We start from the raw sequence: 17,500 nt of genomic DNA on the forward strand, positions 1-17,500 counted from the left end.
GTGGGGTCGGTTTGATGAGACCTTCGTCCACATATTAACAGGAGTCTCTACACTAGCACGTCTGAAAATATCAGGAGATATGACAAGGTTGTTTCTAACTTTATTAGAATATCTGAAGAGATATTCCAAGTGCATGGCTCAGTGGCTAGAGCGTCGGGTAAAGAGTTCGATTCCTAGACAGTGCTGTATGTTGTGTTCTTGAGTAAGACACTTTATTTCATGTTGCTGTAGAAATGAGTTGTGACGTAACTGGTGCCAAATTGTATCACCCTTTGTCTTTCCACTAGATAACATCGATGGCATGGAGATGGAAGACTGGTATGTATAGGCAACTGCTGGTCTTCCATAAACAACCTTGCCCGGATTTTTTCGTCGGGGGGGGGGGACTTTCTAGGTGCAATCCCCTGATCATTCGTGACCGGAGGGGGGAGGGGGTCTTAATCCTTTTTCTATACTAAGAGATGAAAGGGACCAGCTGTAGGAAAATGGTATAAGCATATTCGAGAGGCTTGCAGAAAGTAATAATAGCGTGAATAACTGGGATACAGAGATACATATAAACAGAGAGAGAAGAAATTTGTAGAGTCATTATTAGATACACGACAACTAGGTCTTATACAGTAATTGATACCTGAATGACAGTAATATACTGGTGGAGATTAAAAAACTCACCAAATATAAAAGCCTTGTGAATTGAAATAAAGTGAATGTGGAATATGGGCAAAAGGATCATTAACGAAGTGCAAGGAGCTTTGAAAAGGTGTACGAGAAGTAAATCGAAAAACTGCCAAAGAACACTTCCATAAGAGAAATTCAGAAGATAGTGCTCCTAGGGATGGGTTCCGTATCCTGTGGAAAATACAATCTATAAAGTATAAAAAAGTATGTCAGGCTTCTAATCAAATTTGAAGACTTTCAGAGTTACATGAAAGTTACACGTGTACATACTCTACACATATATAAATTCATCCATTTTTGAGATAACACATACTCTCACATAATGGATACTTCATGTTAAAATACCTATTATATGTCACCGACAACTCACAGAACTGATATTCTACGCAATAATGTTACACCACCCACATAGAATATACGGCATACTATTACTGTACGACGCTAAAACAAATAACATCACCTCTACAACTCATAAGCAACACAAGACTAACACAAGAGACAAAAAATGAATTCCACCAAAGAAAAAAAAATGATGTAGCAAACACGTTTCTGAACACCTCCACAGCACATAGATGCACCTGGTGTACCTTGCGTGAAACAGAGCAGATAGAGGGCGTTTAACATAAGAAAATTTCGCTACGAGAGCCCTTTAGTAACGTTAAATGTCAGTGGACGACTACTTCAAAACATCAAAAAGTATCAATTTAACATCGATCAAATGACAACGAATTTAATTGATTAAAGAATGACGAAAATGTTGATTGATAATTTTACACGTAATGCATTAACTTACTAGTAAAACGTAATTGCTTCTTGTCTCATGTAATTAATATATTGCGCTTGTTCATACTGGTTGGCGACTAGCCAGCACATGTGAAGACACGAATGGAGCACAAGTCAAATTTCCGTCAAGCATGTTCCATACCCCAACCCACAAACAGTGCAAATGAAAAGCGCATCATTCGGGCGAAGGTTAAAAGAGGTATGCGTACTTTGGATTTTATGCATAAATTTACGAAAGAGAGCATACCAAAACCTGCATCACCAGAAAGAAATATGCCGGTATCCGATTAAAATGCTGACAATCTAAAGGTTAATTTTTTTTTTCTGATTTATTGGATACGAGGGAAATGCATACTAAATGCATATTTTGCAGCTACATAATACCACTATAATTAAATTTTTAACAAAATATACATATATAATATTTGGAAAGAAAATAACTCAGATGCAAGATAACTTTGTATCCAACTGAGAAGCTAGTTTAAGAGCAGCAACTCCAGGAAAATATTAAGTATATCCGATGTAGAAATATTATACTTAAAAGAAAGAATGTAAAACGAATACACAAGCAATGAAGCAAAAATAGCATTAACAAGTAAACAATGAAGAAAAATTATTAAAACTAAAAACATTGGGAACGTAACGCTGGGAAAATAGACAAAATAAATAACAAGAAATAGAAAATCAAAACCTAGCATAACTACATAATACTGAGAAATAAAATCGGAAGCAGAACAACGCCAACGTAAATATGAATAAAGGAGACTATGAGAAAGATTTAAGAGAAAATTCTATAGATGGGGGGGGGGGACTCATAGAAAGAATACGAAGAAAAGATTTCTCAGCTCTTTAATGAAATTAGAAACGAAATGGCACGAATGAAAAATACGGGGACACAAATGCACTGGAAATATAGCATAATAAAAAAAAGAGTAACTGAAATCAAACAACCCACAAAGCAAGATTACCTCGCTGAATCGTTGAAAATCGACAACAATTCTTTGAACGAAAAACAAAAGGTTTCTCTCCAGTTTAAAATGGTTTTATAAAGAATTAGCAAAAAATAAAATAAGCATCAATGCAACATCAACTGTAAAAGTAGTTGAAGAATTTTTGGACAAAGTATGGACAGTGAAGGGATTTGTACATATAAGAATTCCAAACAACGAACACGGCACTCCACAGTCGTAATGGGGAAGAGAGATCATAACTGTCTAAAAAGTATGGAAGGCATTAAGAAATTTAACAACGCACCAGCAAACGATAAAATTCAAAACTTCGCAAACATTGCTGGCGAATAGCCAACAGGAGAGAAAAAATTATCGTATCCTCAAGACTAAAGAAACATCAAAGTAAAAAGTTACGTGCTCATACCTGCCTACCTAAATCTTAAATGCTTTATCTTCATTAGCATCACAAGGGATAAATTAATACGTACGTAGTAAAAATCTAATTTCCTGAGAAACTGTGGGTATACTACAAAACTTCATACAGTTGGAAAGATAAGTTACTGATCAACAAAAATTTTTGTAGCTATTTTTGTTTTTGATACTTTAATACATCCAACTTTCAGCTTCTAACGAGAGCCTAGTAAACGAGAGCGCCTTAGAGCTAGTACATAAATACACACACACATACACACACACACACACACACACACACACTCATTACAAAGAGAAAGAAGATCCCGACTTATGCAGAGATTAACTACCAGAAGACATTTGATATTGCTCCTCACACGTGAATTTGGAAATAATAAACATGGAGAAACATCATTAATAAGCAGACAACGAATACGTTATGACTAAACGGCAAATAATTTTGCTGATTCTTACAAAAGTTGAAATCATATATACACAAATTGCATTTCTATTAGAAGAGAAATATTTCCAAGAAAACTATCTCTTCCTATCTCTTTGCTTTGTGTTAAAGCCTTTAACCAACGTGTTAAATTAGGACAATTGACAGGTTTTTGCAGAAGGATGACCGAAAGTTGTATACTGTACAGTATACCTTTTCAACTAATCTATTCAAATTAAAATAGTCTTGAAACAATTTTAAATAATCACGAAGAAAATTAAAATAATCGCAAAGTAAATTAATCCAAGCCATCACATATTTACGATGCTTTCATCTAACAAGTAATAAGTTACCATTTAATATTCACTGGTATCGCTTTTTTGAACGAGTATAAAACTACATTTTATGTATTATCTGTTTTGGAAATACGAAACGTAACTACTCTGGTTATAACTGCTCTTACTTCGATAAAGCTAGCCTTCCTTCAAGTTAATATGAAATTGTTTGTTAAGGTGGAGAACTGTCAGAACTGTTAATATACCGAGCAAAATGCTTAGCGGGATTTGGTCTGACTTCACGTTCTGAGTTGAGTTCAAATTATTCGAGGTCGACTTTGCCTTTTAGCCTTTCTGGATCGATAAAATAAGTACCAGTTGAGCACTGGTGTCGATGTAATCGATTTAACCCTCCCTCGAAATTGTAGACTGTCACAAAGATTCCTTAACGTTAACTGCAAACATTTACTCAACAAGTAACTCGAAACGTTCGTATGCTATCTTTTTGACTTCATCACGGATACAGCTATAATACAAATATGTTACTCAATCTATGCGTATCAAGATATATGCAGTCATCTTCTTAAAGCTGTCTTACAGCAATGGATTCCCAGTATTTTCCTGATATAGAGACAGGCTACACTCATAAGAGTTTCAAGTACAAACTGGTACTCACTTCCCAATGGTTTGAGATAAGTTATCGTTGCTTTGTGTATGGATCTTCGCCATACACAAATAAATGCAGCATTGCAGCCAAGAGTCAAATGATTAAATGAGTTCAGGTTTAAACGAAACATTATAAGTTCAGATCATTCAAAACAGACGTGTATTACAGTTTATTTAAATATCCACCCTTTAATTTGCGCAGAGTCTAATTTATATTGTTTTCAATGTCTTTCACTTAGATGAGATGTTATTTTATTTTGTTTCCAAATTAATTCGTATCTGGAACCGCGTAGAAACGCTTTTCCAGGTAGTACACAGACTTACAAGAGGAAGTAAGAGAAATAAATGCTTCGAAGCAATATGAAAGAAAGGAAAATTATTGCTAATACTAATATCCCGTAAGTGATATGAAGAACAGAGAGAAGAGGAATAGATAAATGAAAGACTACAAATACTGAGGAATTAATGAGTAGAGCTGAACAGAACACAAATGAAAATAAAATATCATAGATGCAGCGAACCAATACTTAAAACATAACTAAATACAAAAAATATTTATGATTATAATATTCTCAAATTATGCTAAGGATATTTGATAGCCTAGAGAAACAAGAAAAATAGTTTCAGCATTTAGGATACACCACCAAACAGCCAACGAAGAAATGTTATATTTACTACGAATACAGAAGCATTATGTAATTAGAACATTATTGTAAAATATCTATAGTGATACTACGAAAATATCTAGCGAAGAATAATAGAAACTTAATTAAAATATCCACAAAACATGAACAAAACAAAGAACTGCATTTTGCTTTCAAGAAACCCAACAAATATAAAACAGGGGTTCAAGTAACAGTTAGTTGTGAGGTGAGGAACAGCAACAGAAAGTGTGACAAACTGTGTTAAAGACAAAAACAGAATTAAGTTTTCAAAAGTGGGATACAAGATGGCATACTAAAACAATTGCAAAAAATTTCTTTACAGGGACAATGCAAAGAAATTAGGAGAATCGGAACAAAGAACGAAATCACAGCTCAAAGGTTGGAGATGGAATAATTTTTGATTGCGATACCGGATCAAAGACTTCCAAACAGAAACTATCAAAAGTGGCTGATGAAACAAAATACATTAATTAACTCATAATACGTGGCGATTAGCATGAAATAATTAATGTCATTGTCTCTGCCTTTTCAGAGTTAGCTACACGCATGACAGCCAGAATGGTCATACACTGGAAATTAGGACAGCATTATGAAATACAGCACGCAATAAAAACAATACTACTGAGAGATAATAATAATAATAATAATAATAATAATAATAATAATAATTTCTTTTATTGGTCAGAAGGGTTCGTATGCAATACAATAGACCATTAAAACATAGGGGTTGCAATATATGTGGCGATTGACAAAAGAAAGTTGTATAAAAACGAGGGCAAATGGAAAACTTACATAAAAATGCGTGATATAGTGATAGGAAGATGAAATTAAAGACCACGAAAAATCATTTAGGGTTACCAACCGGCACGCGGAGGAGACTACACCGGTTAAGTTGAGCCAGAGCACTCCATTGCTCTGATTTCTAGTAGACCTAAAGGCAAGGGCCCGAGAACAAGGAGTGCAGGTGGTGCGCTTGCACCCCATTAAAATTTTTGGCGGATGCAAAATCAAAATTTTCACACACCCCCTACATACTTTGCCTGGTTTTGAAGATGGTGTCTAAAAATTGATCTGCAAAAACTTGCTTGGAGTTAGGTATCTTCTCAACACAAGAACAAAGAACAAAAAATGAGTAGATTTTAAAAAAGTCCCAAATGTTAACTGATGAAGCTGGTCATAAAATTCTCAAGGGAATTCTAGAAAGATATACTACTGAACTAAAATTAAAAGTGTGTGTATATATATATATATATATATATATATATATATATATATATATATATATATATATATATATATATATATATATATGGCGGTGCCCCAGGATGGCCACAGCTCGTGAGCTGAAACTAGATAAAATAAAATTAAAAAAATATATGTATGTATATATAGTAGTAGTAGTAGTAGTAGCCTCATTACGCCAATATTCTTTTCTACTCTAGGCACAAGGGGGGGGGCGAAATTTTGGGGGATGGGGAAGTCGATTAAATCGACTCCAGAACGCAACTGATACTTAATTTATCGACCCCAAAAGGATGAAAGGCAAAGTCGACCTCGGCAGAATTTGAACTCAGAACGTAAATACACGCGAAATACCGTTAAGCATTTCGCCCGGCGTGCTAACGCTTCTGCCAGCTCGCCGCCTTGTCATTACGCCAATATTAATAACACGCACACACACTGGTTCAATTCCACTCCTTTGTTAATCAATAGGTTAACTATCTATCCAACTAACTAATCGATTGTTTGTTTAACTTGTTGGTTAAACAGTCAACCGCTTGTTACCTTCACCGTAGCGGCGGCGGCGGCGGCGGCGGCGGCGGCGGCGGCGGCGGCGGCGACGGTGGTGGTAGTGGTGGTGGTGGTAGAAGTAGTAGTGGCGGCGGTGCAGGTGCTGGTGCTGGTGATAGTAGTAGTTGTATTAGTAGTAGTAGTAGTAGTAGTAGTAGTAGTAGTAGTAGTTCCTTTAAAAAAATAAAGGCCATTATCATATTAGAGATACGTTGGTGGTGGGAGGGGGAGGAAGTGTCCCCTTGTTTATTTTCCCATAATTACTCACTCATTACTGTATTTCCCTTCTTCCTGATCACTTAATGAAAAGAATGTACGAGTGATGCAACAACAACATCAACAACAACCTCAACCTGTCTATAGGGCGGCAGTGGCGTCGGCGACGGGGACGGCGGTGACGATGGCTGGTGAGGGGGGAGAGAGGCTGAAGAGGAGAGACACGTGGTTTGGTCAAGTGACATTGATTGGAGCTTTGTCATCTCACGGAGATGACGAACAATTCAATTTAGTTGTGAAGGTATTTCCTTAACTGTTGAATAGAGTTGCTTTGAAACGGGGCGGAGGTGGGATTCGTTGCTATTTAAAACTCGTTGTAGGTTTTATTCTTTTTTTTATTTTATTTTATTCTATTTTATATTGAAAAAGAAACGAAGGAGGTCAAACAAGAATGGAAAAGGAGAGACAGGAGAAAGAGGTGAAAAAATAAGGCAAAAAAAAAGGCATGAAAAACAAAAGGCACAGGCATGGCTGCGTGGTAAGAAGCTTACTTCCCAACCACATGATTCTGGGTTCAGTCCTACTGCGTGGAACCTTGGGCAAGTGCCTTCTACTATAGCCTCGGGCCGACCAAAGCCTTGTGAGTGGGTTTGGTAAAAGGAAACTGAAAGAAGTCGGTCGTATATGTATAAATATGTCAGTGTGTGTGTGTATATGTGTATGTGTATGCTTGTCTCTCACTACCGCGTGACAACCGATGTTGCAGTGTTTACGTCCCTGTAACTTAGCGGCACGGCAAAAGACACCGATAGAATAAGTACCAGGCCTAAAAGAAATAAGTACTAGGGTCTATTTGTTCTAATAAAATTCTTCAATGCAGTGCTCCAGCATGACAGCAGTGAAGTAAGTAAAAGATAAACGATAGAAATGAAATAAAAGTCAGAGTAGAAAAGTAAGAAGAAAGCAAAGCGACAAAGAGGATAGAAAGAATAACAAGAGCACTCAAAGAGCGCAAATCTCCGCCAAGGCAACACCAATGTCCTCTAAATGATTAGTTGGAGATGATTTTTAAAATGAGAATATCTGAAATAAACTCGACTGCTCTCACAAACGAGAATACTAAAAATGAACCCGACCGCTCTCAAAAATTAAGTTCTAAAAAAAACGGAAAAATAATCCAGAATCCTTGTCCAGTACCGGATCAATTCCAAAATCTAATCAGTTTGTGCCAGTCACGAGGCCAAATATCCCTGAAAGTTTCATCTGAATCCATTCAGTATTTCTTGGGATATCTTGTCCACGGACAAACAAACAAACACGACTGAAAACAATACCTCCGCCATAAGGAAGGCGGAGGTAATAAAAGCCATCAAATGAGTTGATGTTACAGAGCGTCGGATATACAGTAATCCCTCGACTATCGCGGGTGTTAGGTTCCACAACACTCCGAAATAGGTGCAAATCCGCAAAGTGGAAACAGTACTGTACCGTATATATATATTTTTTTTTTCATTATTTTAATAATTTGTATAAATTTATTTTATCATAAATATGTAGAAAACAACACCACACATTCGCCTCCCAAGTTTTCGTTTTCTATACAGTATATGCAATTCTTTGATACTCATCTACGGCACACTACGTATTTTCTTTTAATATATTTAAATTAATAAGGCTGCAAGCTGGCAGAACCGTTAGCACCTCGGGCGAAATGCTTAGCGGTATTTCGTCTGTCTTTACGTTCTGTGTTCAAATTCTACCGAGGTCGACTTTGCCTTTTATCCTTTCGGAGTCGATAAATTAAGCTGCGTACTGGGGTCCATCTAATCGATTATCCCCCTTCCCAAAGATTTCGGGTCTTGTGCCTAGAGTAGAAGAGAAAAGAATATATTTAAAAAAAATTTTATACAGTACTGTACTGCATTTCTTTTTCATTTATTAATTTTTAGGTGTGAAAATGCTTATTTTACCACAGAAATAATCAAAATCTAAAAAAATATGAATACCTATCGACCGTAGAAGCCCGCGATATACTGAGGAGTCCGCGATATAAATTTACATATATTATTAGTCAGAAAAATCCGCGATGTACTGAGGACGCGATAGGTGAACCACGATATGGCGAGTGATTACTGTAGTATTGTCATAGTGTTGACAACTTCTGGACAATTGTGTCTACAATCCTGTTTCGATTCCTGGATAGGCGCAGACATAGTTGTGTGGTAAAGAATCTCGCTTTGCTACCAAGTGATTTCAGGTTCAATCTTCTTATCACACAGCCTATACCACACAGCCACTCCTATACATGTGTGCGTGTGTGCGCGCGGAAGCGTATGTATGTGTATCTTGCGATTGTCACACACACCACTTGACAACCAGAGTTTGTTTGTTTACATCCCCATAACTTAGCGGTTCAACAACAGAAACCAATAGAATAAGCACCAGACTTTAAAATCACAACTCAAGGAGGTGCGTCAGTTTCCCTCTACCAAAGTCAATCACAAGGTATTGATCGGTCCAGGGCTACAGTGGAAGACACTTAGACAAGGACACAGTGGGACTAAATCTGAAGTCATGTGATTGCAGAGGGAGTTTCTTTACCACATAGCCATGTCTGCGCCAAATCAGGAATTGAAACTGGATTGCGGACACATGAGCTTTTGAACGATTTCCTATTTTATATTTGTAAAGGTATTCTGAAATACAATAGAAGTGTCGAACAATCTACGTATCGTAATATAACTTCTCTTTATTTTATTTATTTGTGTCACCTCATATTTTGTTCAACTTCTCACCTACATGTAAATGTACATATGGAACGAGCTACCACAGTTTCCGACTACCAAATTCATACACAAGGTATCTATCGTCCTGGTGCATATGATAAAAGACACTTGCCCATAATACAGCGCAATGGGACTGAACTCGATCACATGCTTGTGAAGCAAACTTCTGACCCACGTAGCTATGTCTGCGCCTAAGTTTGTATTGCATTACAAAATTATTTTTTTGTTCTCTATTTTGTTCCAGTTAAATAAACAGGAATAAAATAAACTATCTTTAGAGGAAATTAGTGATGATCTATGATGATAATTAGTGAGGATAAACAGATCAAAAGTGAAATAAATTGGTCTGCTGCGAAGAGGGAAAGGCTATACTTTCCGTTAAACCTTTCGTCGGACAGAGTGATGTTATTTAATGGACAATCTCTCCCTCCTCCTCTTTCTTTCACCTTACTTGTCTCTCACTCCCCCCCTCTCTCTCTCTCTCTCTCTCTCTCTCGCTTTTTCTCTCTTCTTCTCTCTGTCTCTCTCTTCTCAAAGGGCTCTGTTTGAAATTTTACACTGCACCTCTTCCTCACGCCAAACCAGTTATATTCCACGTTTGACCTTTTCATAAGAATTTCAGTTGCTGCATACATACATACATACATACATACATACATACATACATTCATACGTGTGTTCTTTTTGTGTTTTAGTCATTGAACTGCGCCCATGCTGGGGCACCATTTTGAAGGGCTAAGTCGAACAAATAGACTCCAATACGTTTTCTTCCTGAAGACAACAGACCTAAATACTCACTATCGTAACGTGTGTGTTCAATTTCGGGACCACACCATGTACTGTATCCTTAAACAAGGCACTTCGTTTCACATTGCTCCAGTCTATTCAGCTCTGTCCCTCGGTCCTTCTCTCTCTTTCTCCCTCTCTCCCTCTCTTTCTTTCTCTCTCTGTTACCGCTCGCGACTACATAGGCACCTAAAAAGTTAGCGAAAGCATTACACAAGCTACAAGATCCTTCCATGCGAATTACATTAAGCTTTCACTTAGTCTGTAAGTCTGGTATTTAAGCTATCGGTGACATTTTGCCGAACCGCTTATGTATGTCAAACTGTAGAGATTGAAATACAAACACGTGCGCGCGCGATGGGCTTCAATAAAGTTTCCATTTATGAAATGTATGGAAACCCGTTGTATGTGTGCGTGTGTGTGTGCGCGCGCGCACGCGTGTCATTGTGTCAGCATTTGTCCCCCACCACCGCTTGACAACCGTTGTTGGTTTGTTTACGTTCCCGTAATTTAGCTGCTCGGACTGAGAGATCGATGGACTTAGAAAATAAGTACAATGATCGATCTGCTCAACTAAAAATTTCCAAGGCGGTGCCCCAGCATGGCCGTGGTCCAATGACTGGAACAAGTAAAAGATGAAAGATGTGCATGTATCTCCGTGTGTATGTGTGATGTGTGTGTGAGCGTCTTTGTGTGCATGTCTTTGTGTGTGCGCCTTAATTTGTGTGTATGCGTGTGTGCATGTATGTATGCTTGTGCGTGTGTGTGTGTGTGTATGTGTGTTTGTATCAACTGTGCCCAGTGAGTCATTCAACCGTGATGAATTTATTGTTGTGGTTGTAGTGGTGGATGGAGAGGTTGTAGTGGTGGATGGAGGTGGTGGCGGTGGTGGTGGCGGTGGTAACGGTGGTTGTAAGTGGGTGATGGTAGGAGTAGTGGTGGTTGTGGTGACGGTGTTGGTGGTTGTGGTGGTGGTGGTGGTGGTGGTGATGGTGATGGTGGTAGTAGTGGTGGTGATGTTGTTGGTGGCGGTTGTGGTGATGTTGACAGCAGTGGTCTCGGTGGCGTGGGTGGTGATGATGGTGGTGGTGGTAGTAGTGGGGGTGTTATTGTTCATAGTGATAGTGGTGGTAGTGGTGGCGGCGGTGGCGGTGGTGGTGCTGGTGCTGGTGCTGGTGCTGGTGATGCTGGTGATGCTGGTGATGATGAAGACGATGGTGCTAGTAGTGGTGGTTCTAGTGGTGGTGGTGGTGACGGTGACGTCTGTGGTACTAGCAGTGATTATGACGATAGTATTGGTGCTGTGTTAATGCGCTGGTAGTTGTGGCGGTGGTAGTGGTTAGTTAAACAGAAAGTGGTTGGGGTAAGATTGATAATGGTGAAGATGGCAATGACAGTGATGATAGCACAAGTGGGTGGGGATTGAACGGGGTGGGGAGGAAAGGTTACCCCCCACCTAACCTTGGCTCTCCTCCCCCACCCCCACCCCTCTACACAAGCCATTTTTCTTTATTTTACACATTTCAAATTCCCGCCCATTTCCTCCTCACAACTTCCATGGCCATTGTGAAATATTTGCTCATAACTAAAATTGAAAAGACGTTTCATTTTTAAATGGAAACCTTTTGACTTAATTGAAATACAGCCGTGTACAAAATGTAAACATATATCCGCATATATACAGTTCGCATACATACACACACATACAGACGCACACACGCACACACACACGCACGAACACACACACGCACGCACACACACACACACACACACACGCACGCACAAACATGTGCGCGCTCACACAAGTTCGCATGCACACAAACTCAGACAAAAACACTATATATACATACACGCACACGCAAACACACAAAAGATACTATGTATGCACACACACACATACATACCCACTTTATATACACACATATGCAGGCACGCATGCATTCCCACATGCAAAGATATATGTATGTAAGCAGGTATACACAAATATGTGTGTGTAGGTGTGTATATGTGTGTGTGTGTGTGTGTATATATCTATGCAGGTATATATGTTTGTATGTGTGTGTCTATATATGTATGTATACACACACACATATATATATATATATATGCGTATGTATGCGTGTGTGTGCATACATGCATACCTACATATATATATATGTTTATATATGGTGATGCGTACAGAGATAAGAATACTAAATTAAATAACATCCTAACACATTCTACTGACGAGCAGTCATGTTATGCACAGAAACGTGTGTACAATTGCATACATACGCAGACATATATCCGCACCTACATATACAAAGACACATATACCAGCATATAAGACATATATACTAGCATACACATATATGTGTGCGCGTGTATATACGTGTGTATGCCTCTGTGTGTATGTGAGTGTGTACCATTGTTTGTGCACATATATGATTTGTGAAATGGGAGGTAATTATACACATGTACATACTGACGAGCGCACACTAATTATGAACGTTTTATTAAATACACAACTGGAATTCAGTTCCACTTGAAAAATTTTATCAGTCAACGCCGCTTTTCCCTTATTCTACTCTTCCTGCCACCTTTACTCCGATAACTTTACGCCCGCTATCTTGTCCCTTCCCATTCAGATTACTCCTCCAGCAGCACCTTAACGCATTTCTATTTCTGTAATGTTATCTTTAGTACAGTGCACATCAAAACTTCTCGGAACAATGAGTTAAACGTAAACACTTACAGAAATGAATACATGCTCTCACACACACACACACACACACACATACAAGCAAATATAACCGTACTCATAAACATATATGTGCGGGCATATATATATATATATATATATATATATATATATATATATATATATACATACATATAGTTAAGAAAGACAGATAGACAAACAGACATATAGATAGATGGAAAGACAGACAGACAGACAAACAGACAAACAGACAAACAGACAGACAGATAGATAGATAGATAGATAGATAGATAGATAGATAGATAGATATTGATATATGGAGGTGCTTTAACGGCATAGCGAAAGGCCTGGCTGGAGGCCCAAGCCTCCGAGTTCTTTTGCAGGGTTTAGTAAAAATGAAGGACTGCTGCAATGAATGTGTGAATCTGAGAGCGGAATATGTTGAATTCCCTAATTAACTGATCCCTCTGTATTTTCTTTTACCCAAAGCTAGGAACTTTTCAACATCTCCTCGTACTGAGAGACAGAGACAGAGAGAGAGTCAGGGATGCAAATAGACATATTTGGGCTTGATGTATAAACTACAAATACATACATATACGCATAGTAGAAGACACATGCCTAAGGTGTCACGTAGTGGGACTGAACCCGGAACCATGTGGTTGGTAAGCTAGTTTCTTACCACACAGCCAAGCCTGCCCTATCTGTCTATATATCTGTAGTTTTTTTTTCCACACATCATCCTGTGATTCAACTTGTCACATCATCAGCGATGTGGCATTTTCAGCAAGCGCCTTCTATTATAACACCGAGTCGATCAATGACTTGTGAGTGGATTTGGTCAACGGAAACTGTGTGGAAACCCTCCCGTCATGTGTGTGTGTGTCTGTATGTGTGTCTATGTGAGTGTGCGCGTGTGTATATATGCGTTTGTGTGTGTGCGCACGTTCGTATGTGTGTTGTGTCTTTGTGCTTGGGTTTGTCCTCCTGCACCACCACTAACACCACCCCTCCATAGCTTGACAGCAAATGTTGGTTTGTTTACGTCCACATAACGTAGCAGTTCGGCAAAAGACACCTACAGAATGAATACCAGGCTTTAAAAAAATGCTAAGCACTGCGGTCGATTTGTTTGACTAAGCTGTTCAAGATGGTACCCCAGAGATGTCGCAATCCAATGACTAAAATGAGTAAACGATAAAAAAAATAAAGTTACGCAGATTACTGCTCCCTGTACATACACCGTTTTACATACACTCACACACATACCTCATACAATACATAAACACAGTAAACACTGTATTTTCTATACATACGAGCACATTGTTGTTGTTGGCACTCCATCGCTTACGACGTCGAGGGTTCCAGTTGATCCGATCAACAGAACAGCATGCTCATGAAATTAACGTGCAAGTGGCTGAGCACTCCACAGACACGTGTACCCTTAACGTAGTTCTCGGGGATATTCAGCGCGACACAGTGTGACAAGGCTGACCCTTTGAATTACAGGTACAACAGAAACAGGAAGTAAGAGTGAGAGAAAGTTGTGGTGAGAGTACAGCAGGGTTCGCCACCATCCCCTGCCGGAGCCTCGTGGAGCTTTAGGTGTTTTCGCTCAATAAACACTCACAACGCCCGGTCTGGGAATCGAAACCGCGATCCTACGACCGCGGGTCCGCTGCCCTAACCACTGGGCCATTGCGCCTCCACATACGAGCACATATACACATACTTAATAAATATATACCGTATATGACGGCATAAAAGATGCACGTGAATATGTGATGCACCCCAATTTTAGCAGCGCATAGTCCAAAGAATAAAGGTTAATAGTGAATTAAGGTATATTATACAGAATGCCTATAAACCTACTTTACAATTTGCAAAAATTTAGAAAAATAAAATGAAAAATAAGGATAATTCAGCAGAGTTTATTGGCAAATAAATACAGTTTTATTAGAAACATCAGAAAACTTCCATCTGACTTCCATTGGTTGCACGCAATATCTCAAGATGATGCGATTCAATAAATTGTAGAAGTTGTAATGATAATTTATGAACACTCTGTATTTAAAGCATCTTCGCTAATAGGGCCCGGGACGATTTTTTGAGACACTTTTTGGATGGAAATGCGTTTTATACGCCATCAAATACGGTTATATACCTTGCACCACACATACTCATAGCTACATATACACACGCACTTATCTCCGCACAAAGATGCAGGCATGACTGTGTGGTAAGAAACTTGCTTCCCAACCATATGATTCCGAGTTCAGTCCCACTGCAGGATATACATTGGGCAAGTGTCTTCTGCTATAGCCTCGGGCCGACCAAAGCCTTGTGAGTGGATTTTGTAGACGGAAACTAAAAGCTCATCGTGTGTGTGTGTGTGTGTGTGTGAGTGTGTGTGTACCACATCACCGCTTGACAACCGATGTTCGTGTGCTAGCGTCCCCGTAACTTAGTATTTCGATAGCATAAGTAAGTATCAGGCTTAAAAGAAAAGTACTGGAATCGATTCATTCGACTAAAAAGAAATTCTCCAAAGTGGTGTCCCAGCATGGCTGCAGTCTAATGACTGACACAAGTAAAGGCTAAAAGATAAATACATCGACACTAAAACACTACTGACAACAGAGATCAATCACATCCCACAATACAAACCCGCCCACTAAGTTTGAAGGAACCGCCGTACTTCGCTCTTGTTAGAAACAGCAGCCAAAATCTATTCAAATCAAACCCTATTATGTTGGGTGAAAGTACACATGAGTTAATGCAGTTTTAGAAATAGTTGAAAAGACTTGATGGTCACGACCGAAAAGCCTTTAATCTATCAAGGCATGTGCTCAAACGCACCAAACGATACATGCACAGATACTTGCTTAGTATATACACAAACATGCGTATACAAATACTCACAGATATGCCCTTAGATATACACGTATATATACACACGCTTATTCACATATACATGCTAGCATACTCTCACACACACGCATTTTACGTCCAATATGTAATTCTTCATTTGCTGCTGGTGAAATCATCTTCATACCATCACCACTACTATAACCACTACCACCACAAACGACACCACTACAACCACTAAAACCACCACCACTACCACTACTGCAACCACCAACAGCACTACAAAAACAGACGACACCATCATTACTACTACAACTACCATCGCAACTACAACAGCCATCACTACCACTGCTACCACAAATACATTTGCTACTACAATCACCACTACCATCACCACAAATACTGTCACCGCCACAATCACCACCACGACCACCTTCATCAGAAACACTATTATCACTACTACAACCACCACTACCACCACCACCACAACTCACAACTAGCACCTTTATCACTATAAACACCACAAATACCATCACCACTACAACCACTAACACCAGCACCTCCACCACAAACACTATTACCGCTACCACAACTACTACTACTACCACAAAACAACAACATTACAACCACCACCACCACAAGCACCTTCACCGCTTTAAACACCACTACCATCACTACTACAACCATCAACACTACCACCTTCACCACAACACCATTACCACTACCACAACCACCACCATCACCACTACAACCTCCATCACCACTACTACAAACATCGTTACCACTATAACCACCACCATCACCACTACAACCACTACCACAACCATCACCGCAAACATCATCATTACAACAACACCACTACCACCTCAACCATACCAAACACTATCACCAGTACAACCACTCACGGAACTACTGGCATCACCACAATAACCAGCAACTTCACTACAAGCACCAGCAAACACAACTACCACCTCTACCATCACCAATACCATGACCACTAACGCAAACACCATTACCACCACAAGCGCCAACAACACTAATGACAACAACAACAATTATTACAACCACCATAACAGCACAACCATCACCACTACCACCACTACCACCGCTACTACCATCGCCACCTCCCTTCAACACCCCACCCATCTTCAACAGCCGTGTCTTTCCATACGTCAATCTATACGACCACCCACCCTCCGATCCCTGCCACCACTTTCATGGCCGTCAGCCGCCACTCTTCACCGCCTTATTTCCAGCAGATGACTCTAGTGAACACTAAACACAATAGAACACCACCAACAACAACACCACTACCGTTACCACCACCGTCACTACTACAACCACGACCTCGACCACTACCACCGCCACCGCCACTACAAACGACACTGCCATCACCACAAACACCACCAACCACCACAACAACGACTACCACCACAATAACTACCACTACCAACACTACAACAATTACCACCACTACCACCCCGA

This window comes from Octopus bimaculoides, chromosome 5 (assembly GCF_046866305.1).
Source record: "Octopus bimaculoides isolate indiv1 chromosome 5, ASM4686630v1, whole genome shotgun sequence".
Lineage (NCBI taxonomy): Eukaryota > Metazoa > Mollusca > Cephalopoda > Octopoda > Octopodidae > Octopus > Octopus bimaculoides.